Consider the following 14,643-nt stretch of genomic DNA (forward strand, 5'->3'; position numbering starts at 1 on the left):
GAGATCCCAGTCGCTCACTAAGATCCCACCTTTCCATCACTGAGCGTGCTGAGTCTTTTCCTAGTGCTTGCCATCTGAAGGGACACTAGTTCTGCTGGGCAGGTCTGAGACAAAAGTACTTTTGAACTTTGGATTAATTTAACTGGAGATTTATGGCTGATCAGTTTGAAGATATTTTTGGTTGCAGTAAATTTTTGTTGGAACACCTCAGAAGTGAGTCCAGTGTCTTTCTGAGCATGAAAAGTGACCCTAAAGCCAGGACATCCAAATTGTGAGTACACCTGTGTGAGAAAGAGAAGGAGAGACTGTTCCTCTGTGCACCATGGTCCTTGGAGAATTTATCCTCTATATCCCCAGTCAGAAATGTCCTCTGTATCCTAGGACCAGTAGAGAGAGTGAGTGAGTTGTGGCCCCAGGACACAGTGTACCTCTAACATTGAGGACACCCACAAAAGAGGGAGATGACATGGTTTGGAGGACTTTGGCAAAAAATCTAAAATTTGTCTAAAAGGGCTGCCATTCCTGCCTTAGGATGGTTCATGAGGAAAAAGCGCGCCAAAGAGGGAATGAGGAGGCAGCTCTGCACAGGCATGTGATGTCGTTCAGCAGGTAGGAAGTAAGCAGTGATCCAGGAATTGTAAAGCAATAACAGCGTGGGGTGTGGTCGGTTTAGTATGAGGAGAGCAAAACCGAGTTTGAGCGCTGTCTGCAAGAAAAGTTGCATTGAGAAGTCTGTCGAGTATTCAGAGCAGTTGGAGTACCTTGGCAAGATCTATTATGGCCAGCCTGTTCCAATCCAGGGTAGGAGACAGCAGCCCCCCAATTGTGCCCTGAAGAGGTCAGCCTCCAGCATCCAGGAAGTCTATGGTCAATTTGATGAGTGTGGCCACCATCAGCACCCATCCCTTTCCATCGGTGGAGTTGAGAATAATGTTCGGACTTCCAGAATGCTAGGTTTTCCTACTCAAGCGGCCGTCTACACTTGGTGGAGTGTACCATGATAGGAGTGGCAGAATGCATAGAGCATCGTGCTTTCCAGCGGCCTCAGCTGGTGGCCTTTCAGTGCTTCAGCTGCAGCTCCAATTTGTTTGTGGAGATGGATATCGGTGCTGTCCTGGCCCCACCAAAATACATCGACCTGCACTTGGTGGGTGTCTTAGAGTGAGCACCTGTGAGTGCAAAGGCGACCCTCCTGCCCAGTGGGTGGCAGCAGTGAGAGCACCAGCAGCCAAAGGAAGAGGAAGACCATTATGCCAGGTGCCGTACCGGGATCCCAATTGAGCCTCTGCCTGTTAGTAAACAAAAGTCCAAAGGAGGTCCTGGATGTGATAGTCAAGCCCTCTCCAAGTCCAGCCAGTGGGCCAGGAGAGCCCGTGTGGGCTGAGCAAGTAGATGCTGCTGAGCAAGAGGGCAGTGGAGAGATATTAAAGTATTTCACAAAATGTTGAAGGTAATCTTGTTTCAAGAAGCCTATGTCTAGAAATGGAAGGTCAGTTTTAACTAGATAGAAGAAAGTTTGTTTTCAGTAGCCTGTATTTTGTTTTTGGTTTGTCTTGTGCTGTTTTTTGATCAGTGTCAATGTTGTGATATAATCTGCTTAGCATGACTGGATTGTTATAAGTGGACTCTAAGAATTCTTAATAAATAAATAAATAAATAATTCAGAGTCCTTGCTGGGAGAAAGTGGAGAGGTTGTCTCGGTCATTACACAACGCACTCCTAGTGTCCAAACTCGGGATGCACATGGACCAGATTCCAGAAGCAGGCATGGTAATGACTGGGATAGCTGCTGGGGATTGGGTTGGGCTGTTTATAAAATGGGGGAAACATCCCAGTTAGCTGTGCATGAAAAGTTCATGGCGCGGTAGCCCAAGTAGAGGCTGTTCTTGATTGGGCTGGCAACCTGCAGATTTTGCAGCTTGGTGGGAAGCTTAACATTTAACACTGAAAGATAACACTGCCATAATCTGCAGGACCCAGCATTTATCCCCAGCGCTCTTTCAAATAGACAGCAATGAAATTCTTTTTGCCTTACCATGTACGAAGGTTCTGATTGATTACTTTTACAAGTCTGTTAATATGCAGGAGAAAAGACACTCAAGACTTAGATAACCTCAGGGCTGACCAAAACCTAAAACATGACAGCTTGGGATTTACTTGCATGCAGTGCAAATTGACAACATATGTTCAAGACAGAAGGTGATTAAATGTGACTGAAATTGGTCTGTAAGAAGGATTGTAAAAAAACTAAAGGCAGACACAGGCTAACGTGCAACCAGCTCCGGTGTGCTGGATATTCTTCTTCTCTTACTACATGTTTCCCATTTCTGAGGAGTCCACCCTCCAGTCAAGCATGCTTCTCTTGCTTAAGCTGTGGACCTCAGAATCCCAATAAACACTATTCATCTGTATCTCTCCTTGGTATTCCACTGGGCCTTGCCCCCCATCCCCACCCCTCCATCCGCACGTCCTGTACCTTCCTATCAATGTAACGTTCAGCTCTCCTTCCTGCATCTCCGGACCTTCTCGATCTTCTTTCCCTCATGTTCTCTGCAATCTCTTTTTTTCTAATTTCTTTGTTTCTGACCTTGTCACTTCACGTTACCCCAGACATCCGGGGTCACCCCCATTCAGATGAGTCACAGTACCCCTGCCTCCTTTAATTCAGGGTGGCCCCCCCCACACACACACACCACACACACCACACACACACACACAGACACAGACAATGATGTGAAGGCGGCAGGGATCCCCTCTGAAGATGTGGGAGCTGGCTGCTCCGGCAGTCTTTGGAGGCTGGGCTTCACTAGGCCTCTCTAACTTGGGGCACTATCAAATAGAATTGGGATACAGGCTCTGTGTGCCATTGCTTGGTGAAGCCCCTACACCCATTGCTTGTTTTTCCTTTCTTATGCTCCAGCACTGGTTTTATTACTGTCTCATAAATCTTTCCTTTTAAACAGACTGGGATTCCCTTTGCACAGGGCATGCCCCTCACTTCTCTTCACTTTAGCAATACAGCTGTTGGTCCTCACTGATCTCTCCAGGGAGTGATCTGCTTACATTTATTGCATCTCCTACATACCTTAACTCCATAGCTCTCTTCAAATTTGCTCAGAATTCTTCACTGAAAAAGGATCAAACTCCACAACTGATCTGTTTGTAAAAATTCTCAATATACATTGCAGTCAGCTGATGAAGCCAGATTCAGGGGGGGGGGGGGGGGATCTTCTTTCACAGCTGAAAAGAAGCCACCTACCTCGGTAAGAAGAGCAATTGATGGAGCCGTCTGCCCTACCGCTTCCAGACCTGGGGAGAGAAGCGCGCCGGAACATCGGTCGCCCAATGCTGATGTCATCCTTGCATGGGGGCCTACATAAGGAGGCACCCTGCGGTGAGGAGTGAGCCATCTGCCCTACCACTGCCGGACCCGGGGAGAGAAGTGCACCAGAACATTGGCCATCCGACGCTGACACCCACCCACCATCACCCTTATATAATATCTATATAATATCTTTTCTGCACTGGATAACAAAGAAATGCCAGCAATAGGAAATTAAGTGAGGTCTGAAAAGAAATTCTTAAACATTATTAAAGGTCATAAAAGGAAAATTCTTTTCATGGTAGACACGGTCATCAGAGGAACCAGTTTTGGAAACTATTTGGATGGGAACGAAACAGTTAAATGCCTTCCAGGATCCTCAGCCAGTAGAAATATTGCAGAAGAACATAGAGACTCCAATATCAATGTTATCATCCATCAAGGGACTAATGATCTTGCTAGAAATGGTATCTTTGAAGCAAAGAAAGATTTCTAAAATCTGGGGAAGAAGACTAGACACATGGCAAAGACCATTGCCTTTTCAGAAGTATTATCTGTTCATGAAAAAGGGAAGGAAAAATGTAGATAACTTACATTTCTGGCACAAAAATGGTGTAAAGAAAGTGGTTTTGGTTACATTGGAGGCTGGGGCCGTGTATGGAGCAGCGAAAGGTTGTATGGTAAGGATGGACCTACATTTGTCCTTGGCAGGAAAGAGAATGTGAGAAACTCAGAGCATACAATATCAGGCATTTAAACTAGAGGGTGGGAGTGGCAGGAGGTGTCACTGCAAACAATACCAGAAGTCGAAAGAGAAAATAACAAAATCAGATCAAAAAAGCAGAAAAGGTGACTTGGAGGAGCAGCAAACCAAGGGATAAAAGTTGGAAAGCTATGACAACAAATGCTTGTAATCTGGGCAACAAAATCCCATAACTGCAAGTCCCGATGGTGAAGGCAGACTTGGACATGATAGCTATTACAGAGATATGGTTCACTGAGTCTCATGTTTGGGATATGGCAATCCCAGGCTACAATGTATTAAGGAAGGACAGAGAGGACAGAAAAGGGGGAGGAGTAGCTCTTTATATCAAAAGCAATATCCAAGCAACTGAAATGCAAGAGATTTGGGGTAGGGAAGAAGCATTATGGGCTGTCCTAAAAAAAAAAAGAAGATGGTGCTTGGTGCTTCCATTTATATCAGTGTGGTCTACAGGTCTCCAATTCAGACAGAAGAGCTGGACAGAGATCTGGTCGAAGACATCCAAAAAAAGAGAAAGAAGGGAGTGTTGTTCATTGGAGACGTTAATCTGCCAGATGCAGATTGGCGTATCCCTTCTGTGGAATCTATAAAGAGTAGAAAAATAGTGGATGCCCTTCAAGGAGCTCTGCTCAAACAAATGATAATGGAACTCACGAGGCAGGGTACGATACTTGACCTAATGCTCATAAAATGGGATAATGTCTCTAATATCTGTGTAGTTGACCGCCTGAGCACTAGCGACAGTATGGTTTGATATTGCAAATAAGATACAGAGAAGTCACACAGAAACCTGAGTTTTTAATTTCAAAAATATGTACTTTTTCAAAATGGGGATGTTCTTGGAGGAAGAACCAGAAGATTGGGAGAAAATGGATGAGTTGGAACTTGAGCTATTATAAAGGCAACAAATCTATATGTTAGACAAGTTAGCACAAGTAAGAGGAAAAAGAAACTGACCTGGTTCTCAAAGGAGGTGGCCGAAAAAATAAAGGCAGAAAGAACAGCGTTGAAGTATAAAGGATCCCAAAAAGAGGAGAACAGGGAAGAATACCTGGTGAAACTGAGGGAGACGAAGAAAGAAATCAAGACAGCAAAAGGTAAAGGAGAAAAAAGGATTGCCAAAGAGGTAAAGTGAAGTGACAAATAATTTTTCAGATACTGTATATCAGAGAAAGAAGGGTGGCCCAAAGTGATATAATGAAATTGAAAGGTGACAAGGAACAATATGTGGAGAGAGAAGAAGAAATGGCAGAAATATTAAACAACTGCTTCAATTCGTTGTTTACTGAATAAGACAACAGAGAAGGACCATTGCTGGTTGAGAAGACCGTAGATGGGGATGGAGTAGGTGAAACTCCATTTACAGAAGAGAATGTATGGGAAGAGCTAGGAAACCTGAAAGTGGACAAGGCAGGGCTGCTGAAAGATCTCTTCAATAGATCCCTGGAAACAGAAGTGGTGCCATGTGAGAGGAGGAGATCGGTGGTGGTCCCGCTTCACAAGAGCGGTAGCAGAGAGGAGGCTGGAAAATACAGGCCGGTTAGCCTCACCTCGGTGGTGGGAAAATTAATGGACACACTTGCTGGAGGAAAGTATAGTGAATTATCTATAAACTGGTGGGTTGCTGGACCGGAGGCACCATAGATTCATCAGGGAAGGTCCTGTCAGACAAACCTGATTGATTTTTTTAATTGGGTGACTAGAGAATTGGATCAAGGAACAATACTCAATGTGATTTATTTGGATTTCAGCAAAGCTTTTGATACGGTTCCACATAGGAGGCTTGTGAATAAAATGAGAAGCTTGAGGCTCTGTGCCAAGGTGGTGGAGTGGTCTACAAACTGGTTGACTGACAGGAGACAGCATGTAATGGTAAATGGAACCTACTCTGAAGAGAAAACTGTGTTGTGGAGTGCCTCATGGATTGGTTTTGGGACCAATTCTGTTGAATATCTTTGAGAGCGACATTACAGAAGGGATAGACGGTAACATTTATTTATTTGTTGGTTGATACTAAGATCTGCAAGAGTGGTCATGCCGGTGTGGTGGCAGGTGTGTGAGCCTTTTGTGCTGTGACATAGTTGATGCAGCCTTGAGAGCGAACCCACAAGGCCTAAGCCAACAGCTGGCAAACGTGCCCTGTACTGGGACAGTCTGGAGCTTCACCTTTACCAGCTGCCTCTCTCACAGGTTGAGTCCTTGGGTTCTGGTGGCCGGCAGGACTTAGACAGGTCCTTAGGACAGTGGAGATGACTAAAGTCCAAAGGCACACAGGATCAGGGAAGGCAGCAGACTAACAGAGTCAGGGTCAGGCCAAGGTCGGGGCAGGCAGCCAGTGAGAGTGGTCAGGTTCAAGCGGCAGGCAATTGTGGTTAGGTCACAGCAAGGGGCCAGGTCCAGGTGGCAGGTAAACAGGATCAGGTCCAAGCAAGAGGTCAAGATCCGAAGAGTCAAGCCAAGGATGGACAGACACACCCTGAAGACACTGGACAAGATGAGTAGGACTAGGAGGGCTGGAGATGACAAGGCTGGATGAGGCAAGGTTGGACGAGGCATGGCTGGATGAGGCAAGGCACAGGAACCAAACAAGACAGTAACACAGACAGGAATCAGGAACCAACAAGCAGGAGCAACACACACTACTTCAGGACTAGAAGACCCATTGCTGAGGTGAGGAACTGCTGCAGGGCCTTAGTCTATATAGGCCAGGAGACTGACATCATCTGGAGGCAACCCTCCGGGTTTCCTGCCATGGTGTGAATATTAATTGCGTGCATGCGTGGGTGCACCTATGGGTAGGTAGTAGCCTGGCTGGAATGGCAGCATTAGCAATAGGCAGAAGCGTTTGGCGATGGCAAAACAGTAAACAAATTCAAAAAGGCATTAGATAAACTGTGGATCCCTAAAGGTTAGAACTGGAAATTAAGGGATAACCTGCATGGAGTGGCAGCTATTATTCCTAACAGAAGGCATGGGGATTAATACCCTTAACCAATTGTCTTACATGATTTTGACACAATGGCAGCATCAGTCTCCGTTTCGATGGCAGGGTGGGGGAAGGGGGATTGGAATCAGGCAACAGCCTGAGTTGAGCCTGATTTTTACGATCCAGGGTACTGATACGCAGACATTAGGGAAGAAGCTCAGGACTGCTTCTACGGCCAAGTCCAAAAGCAAAGTGTTATAATTAGTGAGGTTTGGGTGGACCCTTGGACACTGTGGCAGCTGACCACGCCCACGGGGGGAAGTCCCGTGAGGGGCCACAGGTCAGGCTCAGCTCAGGACACACAAACACAGAGATTGATCTTTTATTAGACAATGTGGTGAAGCCACCAGAGGTGGCAGTAGTGAGCAGCAAAAGTAGTCCGGCTGGGCTTGTATCCCTCAGGCGCTGGAACAGCGACTCCTCCGGTAGCAGTGCTGTAGTGGAAAGAACTGAGAATAATGAATACAGTGGAATATGCACAAAGCCCCAGTGTGGAGAACCCCAGGATAGGGAGAGCAGGCCCTTGAGGAGCGAGTACCTGATCCCTGAGAGCTGAGAGGCTTGAAGGTAATGTACTCGCACAGCGGTTCCACGTAAGAGATGGCACGAGGGCTGGAACGGAGGCAGGCCCTCGAGGAGCGAGTACCTGATCCCTGAGAGCTGAGAGGCTTGAAGGTGATGTACTCACACAGCTGTTCCACGTAAGAGATGGCACGAGGGCTGGAACGGAGGCAGGCCCTCGAGGAGCGAGTACCTGGTTCCAGGGAACAGCTCTGAGGTGGAGATGGCAGTACTCACTGGTGTTGAAGATAGCGAATCCTTCCAGGCAGAAGAGAAGGTAGGAGCAGGCAGCGAATCAGGGAACATGGGCTCTCGAGGAGCGAGTACCGGTTTCCTGATAGTGACCTGAAAAGCAAGTGAGGCCCCCGAGGAGCAGGTACCCCGTTAGCGTTAAGAGTCCAATGGAAGATTGGAGAGGCAGAGTAGCTGGGTACAGAGAGCTAATCCCATCTGTAAGATACCCCTTGCTAACTCAAAGGCTAGCAAACATCGTAGGCTTTAAATATCCGGGCAGCGTGACGTCATCACAGGGGGATACCCCTGAGGTTCACGCCAAGTAGGAAATAAGAGTGAGGGCCGCATGGCGCATGCGCCCTAAGGTACCAGCAGAGCATGGCGGGAGGCAGCACCCAAGCCGGTCCGGGGATGCCGGAGAGGATGGCAGGCAGACGCCGCGGCAGCCAGGTGTCCATCCACAGCGAGAGGAGGTGCAAAGAAAGAAAGGTAGGCAGAGTGAAGCCGTCGGGAAGGACGGTTTGCAATACAAAGCACATTCAAGCAGCACTGTCTAAATTATCAGGAAGGCTGCTCACCCTGTAAAAATGTTGCTAGCAGTAATTTTGTTATTGGTTTGACAGTAATTTGGTTTTGATTGTTAAGAAACTTGCTGGGCAGACTGGATGGACTATTTTGGGGTTTTTTTGTTGTTTTTTTTTGCTGTCTTTACTATATTACTATGAATAATAATAATATCTGGCTCCCGCCAGATATCCGTCTAGAGTTTTGCCACTCCACATTCAAAAAGAAACTGAAAACCTGGCTCTTTAAACAAGCCTTTACAGGACCATAAGTACTTTTTTTTTTTTTTTTCCCCTTCAACCAGCAAGAGTTCCTCATCATATCATTCTCCAGGATCTACCTGACTCTATATCCATTCTCTTGCTGCAGATCTTACATGACATCTACTGTTTTACTTTTATCTTTTTGTTTTTTGTTCTTATTTATACTGCTCTATGAGTTTTGTTAGCTAATTTGTTTACATTACAATGTTCATTTTGATCTAGTTTACCCTTTTCCAAGTTCCACAACCTTGTTCTATGTAATGCCTATTGGCAAAATTTATGTTCAGTTTCAATGTAAACCGATGTGATTTGTATTTCATACAGGAACACCGGTATATAAAAATCTAAAAATAAATAAATGAATTATTGCTACTTAAGAGGGACATTTTAAAAGCCATTTCCACAGGTAATGCAATACTTTTGAAAAATTGCCCACCCCTATATATGGGCAAGATTCAGGTTATCTGGTAGCTCAGAAAGTCCAGTGAACATTATTTATAGAAATTATTTTATTCTATTTCTATACTATTTAGTTCTACAGTAATATTGCTTTTAAGTGCAAAAATGCACTCAGCTCTCTTGCAATAGTTGTATTTATTTAGTTAATTAGATATTTTATATACCATCGTTCCAAGTGAAGATCACAATGGTTTACAAAAGTAACATTCATACTTTAGGTCAGTACATACTTTGGTACGTTTGACTATATGATCATTTTACATTTTGCTTTTTTGCTCCACAGGGAAACAATATACAGAAGAAACCTACATGGTGCAAGCTTGAACCAATAATGATTTATTCGTGAAGCTGGGCACCAACTGTCCTATGCCCTGACAGAGGTAAGTATCATTAAAATCCAAGTGGTTTACTGTCAAGCACAGGTCAGCACCCGAGCTTCAATCATGGGACAACACTGCCTCCCTGTGGCGAAAGGCCAGCTCTGCAGGGAAAGACTGCACTGTAGCAGTCAAGGACAGCCATTTTCTCCTCTGCAAGATCTCGTTTCCTTTCCAGGCTCCCTCCCCCCCGGTCTCTCTCCATGAGAATCGGCAGTACTAGCTGTTGCGAGGATCATCTTCCACTTCAATGCTTTGCCCCAACCTCCCCCATCTTGAATCTCTTCCCTGGCACTTCATCTCCTTCTGAGTTGAATTCGGATTCCTTGGAGTCAGGAAGTTCATCGCACCCTCTCTCCCCCTATCGGTTTCCATTTCCCCTTGGTCCTTATATCTGTTCTCTTCTATGCCCCTATACAGGGTGTACGCCTCCTGTTCCTTTTTCTTTCCCCCTTTTCTTGTGACATGACATGTTACTTGTGAATTTGCTTCCCATGTTTATTCAGCCAGCTCCGTTCACCTTCCGCAAAACCCACTTCAGTTTTAAGACATTTTGTTAACTCTCCAGGTCCAGGGCTCTTCCTGCTCTCTCGCTGTGACAACTGATGTGAACAGCTCCAGTATTTTACATATCACTGTACATCAGCAGGCACTTATACATTTCTTTTTATTTTCTGTGCAATCATAATTTTACTCAGATCATCATTTCAGGGTTAGACACAACCAAAAATTAGCCATTTCCATGAATTAACATCCATCCATTCTGAAAGGGCTTGGGTTTAGTAGGGATTAAGCTGTAATTTTTTAGCCATCAGCAATTAAACACATAAGTTCATAACATGCACCTATTTGGACACATAAAAAAAAAGAGACATTCCGGGAGCAGGGGGCATCTTGGAGAATGTTATAACCTGAATTTTCAAAGCGTAGGTAAGTAAATAGCATGCTGTTTATGTGCATAAATCTACATCTCATTGTGCATGTATATTGCATAACAACTTGATATTCAGTCTTAATTTATGTGTGTATCTTGTGTTTGAAAATCAGGCTGCTTTATGTGCATTTGAAATTATCTGCATAAGTTTTCAGTTAGGCTCATTAATGAAAGTATTCTCCCTATCAGAGTTGCAAGAACACTCTTTTTATCTAATTTCCCATTTTAGGTTGAGCTTTTTCCCAGGGCCCCCAGTCTCTCATGATGCCACAGCTACAGTACGGGTACACAGGGAAAACAAATTCATTTCATTTTTCGGTTCATTTGTGGGAGTTTTTTTCCCCATGAATTTCACTTCATGGAATGTTTGATTCGTTTTATTTGTTTGAAAAAAAACAAATCAAACATTTAAAAAAAAAAAACCAAAACGGACATAAAAATGAAAATGTGGCTTCCCACTCACCCAGAAAAATGCTGCGACCAGGATCCCCCAAGCACCCACTTACCCAGTCTGGTTGGGATCTGCCGGCAAGGCCTAGGCCCAGGCCTAAACCTCAGCCTTGCATAGGCCAAGGCCACAGTAGATCGCTATGGCATTGGCCTTGGCCTATGCAAGGCTGAGGTTTAGGCCTGGGCCTAAACCTCAGCCTTGCATAGGCCAAGGCCACAGTAGATCGCTATGGCATTGGCCTTGGCCTATGCAAGGCAGACACCTCAGCCTAGCCCAGAGCAGAAGCCTAGGCCCAGGCCTGATGCCATGGCTGAATCCCAACACCTCGGCCTATGCCCAGGCTGAAGTCTCAGCATTGAGTAGGCCAAGACCATGGTATGTCACTGCAATCTCAGCCTCAGCCTACTCAAGGCTGACACCTTCGCCAAGGCTGGAGGGGGGCAGGGGTGAAAGCTTGGGGAAGAAGTGATCAGCAGACTAGAGAGGGAAGGAGGAGAAGCCAGTCTGTGGTGAAGCAGACACTGGGGAGGGAGAGCTCCATCCATCTGAGGCCCCCCTTATGTTGGAGGATGTCCATTTGTCTCCCGCTTCAGTCTTGGTGTCTCTTCTGTCTCATCCTCTTCCAGGTCATGCCATCAGCCATGGTCAGTTTGAAACCAGTAAAATTAAAATAAAATAAGAAGTGACTAGAGGGCTTGGAAGGATGGGGAAGACTGTGTGAAAGGGACAGAAGGATTGTGTGATTAGAGGGATTGGGGAATCAGGGTGTGTATGTGTTTGAAAGAGAAAGGTCACTTGGGATGAAAGTGAGCACCTGGAATGGAGTGACAAAGAGGATCAAGGTGGGGAGGGGGACAATGAGGAGTGAAGGGTGGTGAGGCAAGGGAGAGCTATCTTCTTTCCTCTCCTCTCGCTTTGGCTCCCCCAACCCAGCTCTTCCTCCAGGCCTTCCCCTAACTTTCTAAGCCATTAATGGTCAACCGGACAGGACTCTGCTTTACCGGCTAATGCCTCGCCATGTTTAGACATTATAATTAAGCCGCCGTTTCTTTTGTTTCATTGCCTTCTCCAGTTCTCCTCAGTTACTGTCCTTTACCTCTGACTAGCCTAGCCCCAAGTTATTTACCCTGTTATATGTAATTTCTGCTTCAAGTGAATTGTTCTTGTTTAAGTTATTCCCTTTGTTACATGTAAACCGATCTGATATGAAATTTTTCATGACGGTCGGTATAGAAAAATGTTAAATAAATAAATAAATAAATAAACCCCCAAAACCCAGAACTTCCTTCTTCCCCCCCATCAGATGCCCCACTTAAGATCCCTAAACCTCCATCCCCCCCATCGTCTCACCTCCCCATCCCGATCTTCCATCCTTCATCGCCCCCTCCTCGATCTTCCCTCTCTTCTCACCTCCTTCCTTGATCCACCCTCCATTTCTTCCTGTCTCTGATGTTCCCTCCTTTTCTTCTCCCTATCCCCGATCCTCCCTTCTTCCCTCTCCACCCCCCCCCCCCCAACCCCTAAGGATCACCCCTTCCCCTAAGATCTCTGTTTCCCCAAATAAATAACTGAGATTCTCATCCATAACCCCCCCCCCCCCCCAAAGAACAAAATACATTATTCAGGCACAAAACAGGGTTGGAAAACAACTTTGATTGTTGCAACATAAATTTACATTATTTAATTAGGGGGAAAAAATCAAATGTAGGCAAATATCCACATAAGTGCAGCATAATTCTTTATCTCGTATCACAGAATCTACCCTAGAGCTGCTGCGGGAAACTGGGGATTGTGCTTATTTCCCTACAGTAGTCTTTGTTCATATCAAAAAGCCTTTCTTGTAAAAGGCCATTAGGCTGGTCTCTGTCACAAGACAGGAGTCCTATGTTGATATTTTGAACTTTAGTAAAAATACATGCCCAGACCCATTCTGTTATACAGTATATGAGTCCTCTTTCTCTCTCTCTCTCACACACCTCTTGTATATCATACAAGACATTGATGATATGCACTAAAGCTTAGCACACAAGGTCGTTTAGTGTGCACTCAGAATCTACTAAGGCCCAGCGACTTTAGCACGTCCATGCTAAAATTAGTATATATGCATATGTAACTGAAGTCATGTCATATGCAAATAAGACTTTAGAAGAATCGTACATGGTCTCCTTCACCTACCATTAGTGTGTATTTGCTGAGCCCAAACATGTAACACCTACCTCAACCCAGCTGTTAACTTTTTAACTTGCAGGCTATTTAAAGGACTCAGCTAACCGGATGTAGAGTGGATTTCAAGGTTCAGGAAATTGTGGCTACTGGAGCATGAGGAATGTAATAGAGATTAATAGGGCAGAGACAGAGGAGGAGGAGGAGAGAGAGCAAGAGGAGGCCAGAGAGGAGAGAGATATAGGAAATTGAGGAGGAGGTAGGCCAGAGAGGCCTTGGGGCAGATGTAGGGCAGGAACAGCAGAGGGGAGCAAGCTGCAAGCATGGCCCGCTGATCATTGCACTCATTTGTCAGATGCTGCTTCCAAGGTCCTGATACCAATGTTTAATGCATTTTATTGTCCTGGAGACAACACTGAGGCTACTGACGCCTGATGTTCTTTTCCAAATGTGCCCCTTTAGTGCCAGGCATTTCTCTTGTGGACATTTTCCCCCTGAGTGTGCAATAATTTTCCATTATCAGTTGCAGACTGCGGTGGGTTTCTTGATTGAAGCAAAATGTCCATTGGCAGGGCCACGTGCCTGCCTCTGTAGTGCTTGGTGCAGTGTCAGCTCCTTGACAGACATGGGAGGCTTGTGCTTTTGGGAGTCCTTGCCTGCTTGATGTCCCATCCCCATCCCTTTCCTCCATTCGCTTCCCCTTCTCCATCTGCTCCCTCCACTCTCCGCCCCCCCCCCCCCCCCTGCTGTGTTGTTCTGTGTTTTTCCACCTGGCGTCTAATGGGTTTGAGCCGGACCACGTGGACTCCCTCCTGCATCCTTTTCATTTGACTTCTCTGCCTCTGTTCACGTCCCAAAGATATTCTCCAACTGTCTCTCTGTGTGTGAAACTGTCCCTCAGAAGTGGTGTCCCAAAATGATCTCTCCCCCCCTCCCACCTCCCCCAGGGCATGAAACGGTGAACATGCCCTATGGAGTAGGGTCGTCCTAGATGTGGTGGAAATTCCCTTCCCAAAAATACCTAAGGCCCAGATGACTTTTAGGTTCTCCAAAGCTCCCCCCCCCCCTCTTCTCCTTGGGCAGAGATTCCAGTGGGGGTGTCTAAAAAAAAACCCCACCTCTTACTCTTAGTTCTCCTTTCCAGATGGTATTGCGGTATCTTTCAGTAAGAAAGGTGTAATGCAACGGGGGGAAAAAAACCCCACAATTCTCTCATGGGCAGGAAGGGTGGCAGCACAAACTTCCTCCCACATAAAAAAGGAAAAAAAAAATCTTCACAAAACGAATCAAGCTCTCCTAGCAGAGTCGCAACCGCCTATGCGCTGGGTGTGAGGTGGAATCTGCAGGTCTTCCCTCTTCCTGATCCTTCCCCCTCCTTAACGGGTCGATGCAATAAGACAGGCGTTAGAGAAAGGGGTAGCTCATCTTGCGCGCCCGCTTTCCTAACGCATGCACGACGCAGCATTTAAATGAGGGGGCTGCATAAAAGAAAGATCTGCTGGGGCAGAACTGTGTGAACCTAGCGCTCGGATGCAGCGGACACCCCCCAATGGCAACGGGTGCTCA

Source organism: Rhinatrema bivittatum, chromosome 17 (genome assembly GCF_901001135.1).
Source record: "Rhinatrema bivittatum chromosome 17, aRhiBiv1.1, whole genome shotgun sequence".
Classification (NCBI taxonomy): domain Eukaryota; kingdom Metazoa; phylum Chordata; class Amphibia; order Gymnophiona; family Rhinatrematidae; genus Rhinatrema; species Rhinatrema bivittatum.